This window comes from Vulpes lagopus, chromosome 3 (assembly GCF_018345385.1).
Source record: "Vulpes lagopus strain Blue_001 chromosome 3, ASM1834538v1, whole genome shotgun sequence".
Lineage (NCBI taxonomy): Eukaryota > Metazoa > Chordata > Mammalia > Carnivora > Canidae > Vulpes > Vulpes lagopus.
In genome coordinates, this window is record NC_054826.1 from 72,313,295 (window position 1) to 72,316,605 (window position 3,311).

General features: G+C 36.9%; 1 pseudogene; it reads left to right on the plus strand.

Annotated features, from left to right (window-relative positions):
* Positions 1–2,168: 2,168 nt before the first annotated feature.
* LOC121487615 lies at positions 2,169–3,111 on the plus strand (annotated as a pseudogene).
* Positions 3,112–3,311: the final 200 nt, after the last annotated feature.

A 3,311-nucleotide genomic window follows, 5' to 3' on the forward strand; every position in this document is an offset into this window, starting at 1 on the left:
GGTAGATGTTTCAGGTGTGTGTCTGTGTGTGTGTGTGTGTGTGTGTGTCTGTGTGTGTGTAGGGGGGTGTACACACTTTATGTATTCCCATATAGCTTGGTTCAACTGGATGCAGTTTTCGGCATTCATCTAAGAAATTATGCAAAAGAAAATACATTTGTGTTAAGTTCAAATTATTTCCTAATACATCAATCACTTTGGAACAAATTTGTATTTTCAAAACAAGTGTTTTAGGAGAACTGATTATATGGGATAATAAAAACACACTTCTGATAGTATTTGATATATGGCAAATACTTAGTTCATGAAGAAAATGATACAGCTATTCTGAGGAAGGAGAAGTTACCCTGCATTTCATGTGAAGACCCCAAATCATACCATTTGTGGCAACATGCTGATAATAATTTACAATTAGGACACATTAGCATTGTTTCAACTGAAACAATGTCAGTACACAGAATGCATGATATATGAAATTCAAGCAAACATAAACATTTAATTTACCAATAATGATTAATTAAAAGGCAAAATTAAAATGCAGAATCCTAGCAAATAGATTATTACTCTCCCTTGTTGTTGACTGGACATTTTAATAAGTAACACCATGCCTTCATTCACTTAATATTTATTGAGTGCCTATCATAAACCAGAGACTGGCTTAGGTGCTAGGAATAAAGCACTAGGCAAAATAAAATATTTGTCTGGTCTCCTGCAGCTTATAATCTGGAGAAGAAATAGAGAAATAATAAACATATTTTGGAAGGTAGTGAAAGGACTTTGGAAAAAATAATAAAACAAGATAAGGCTATATAGAGAGTGATGAAGGTAATAGAGAGTTCACCAGAGCACCTCTAGGAATTTAAACATTGCTACTCAGTAAAAGAAAGTATTTTTTTTCAGTTACAAAGATAAATTATTTTGGATCATTACTTTCTACAGAGCTAAGAGCAGAGTGTACATTTTTTTAGAGTGTACATTTTTAGTGGACAGTTGTAGTTGCCTTGCACCAAAATATGTTCCGCTGAAGAGCCAAACAAAATGTTAACTGATTCCAAAAATGCATGCTTTTAAAGGCATCAGAGACCTGTGGAAGCAATCAGTGAGTGCTAGGTGAACACATAAGAACACATCTATATAATCACCACCCAGGACATGAAGCAGAACATTCCAGCACTTTAGACATAGTATACCTTTCCAATCCTGCACTCTCTGCCAAAGAAAATCCTTCAAAAGCACTTGAGTGGGAGACTTTTGTAGGCCAGGAATGTTAGAGGGAAATGCTGATTTTGAAACAGTTTCCTGACTTCTTTTGGAATGAGCAGATCCAAAGGTGTCAGAGATCAAGGACATGTACTTAATTGCTAGAGATAAAAGACCATGATTACTCTAATAACAGTAGGGACAGCATGGAAAATAGAATAATCTGACCCACAAGGATCTCTGGCTGTGGTGAATTAACCATGGGGTCCCTGAGAATGAAATGGATGATTAAATTTTCATACACCCAAATCTGGGCAGCAAAACCACAGTAGACCATCAAAGTCTTTGATCTGAGTCAGTTAATAGACTAATGGCTCCTTAAATGCAGGTAGTTTCAGGAAGAATCCTGGAATATCAATGACATACTCAAAATGTGGACATATGCTGAATGTTTGTTCTGTACATCCCAAAGTGATCCACAGCTATTTAACAATATTCTTTTGTGCTTGGCAAATGGAAAAACCCAGACAGAGACACTTCAGAGATTGTTGAATATGACTCAATGCTAACACACTGACACAGGCTAAAATTTCCCATGGATCAGCCAAATAATGGAAATTTGGCTTGTGAACCTCTTTGATAGCCCTACTGGAACCCTAATTTATTTCCTACATATTTTTCCAGTTTGATTTTCCTTTTAATTCCTGAGTACATAGTTGGTATTTTCCTTGCAGGCAGTTTTGGCCATATGACTCAATTCCGGCCAAGAAAATATGAGTATTTTATTTCAAGTCCCCTAAAATTCCAAGTTATTTACCACGGTATTTTTATTTTTTTAAATGCTACTTTGTATTATGGGTATGTTTTATCTTATCTTCTAGTCCCTAAATTGAATGAAATTAATATGGTAACCCCACCTTGCCTAATACCTTCCTTCATCTTATCTACACTCAATAAATATTTGTAGCATGTCATCTTTAGCTTACTTACATAATTACTCGGACACTTTCAAACCTTTGCCACAGTAAGAATCCTGCAGCCCCATTAGATGCTGTTGAGCTGATTCTTCCTACCTTAGTTCATCTCCTGCATCATGCTGATCCTGAAATATTAGCAGACACCTGCTGAGTAATTTCCTACCTACCTTACTGATGATCCAAATGAATGGATTGAAATGGTTCAGGAGTTGTGTCCCAACTTGTGAAGCTCCAAGAAGCTACGGTATTGCCCATTGTGACTCCTGCCCTAAGAGCCACAGGAAATATTATCACTGGGACAGATGAGCAGATCCAGGTTCCAACAGATACAGTGCTCCAGTTTGCAACAGATACAGTGCTCCTGTCTTGCCCAGCCTGCTAACAAACCCCAAAACTATTCAGAAGGAAGCCATGTGGACAATTTCAAACATTGTAACTGGTCTCCAGGACCAGATACAGCAAGATGTGAATCATGAATTAGACCTGTTCCTCTTTGTTGTCCTCTCTAAGGCAGACTTTAAGACACAAAAGAAGCTGTATGGGCTATGACCAACTATACAAGTGGTGGAACAACTGAACAGATTGGATACCTCATTTGTTGTGGCATAATAGAACCATCGATGAACCACTTAACTGCAACAGATCCCAAACTTATTCTGGTTATTCTGGACGCCATTTCAAACATCTTTCAGGCTGCTGAGAAACTAGATAAAACTGAGAAAATGAGTATAATGATTGAGGAATGTGGAGGTTTGGATAAAGATGAAGCTCTACAAACCATGAACATGAATCTGGGTACAAAGTTTCCTTAAACTTGATTGAGAAGTATTTCTCTGTAGAGGGAGAGGAAGATCAAAATGCTTTGTCAGAAACTACCTCTGAAGGTTATACATTCCAAGTTCAGGATGGCACCCTTGGGCCCTTTAACTTTTAGATTGTACAGCTGAGGCATCAAGTTGTTTGTTGTGTACTATTTTGGCATAAGTTTGTCTTACTGTTTCTCTATTAAGAACTCTTTTTAAGTGTGTTTTGTTAATGTAGAAACTTTTATAAGCAAACTATAATTAAACAATTCCAAACTGTACATACTATGGGAAGCTTTTCGTCTCAATGGGATTCTTATTTCTATGTGGA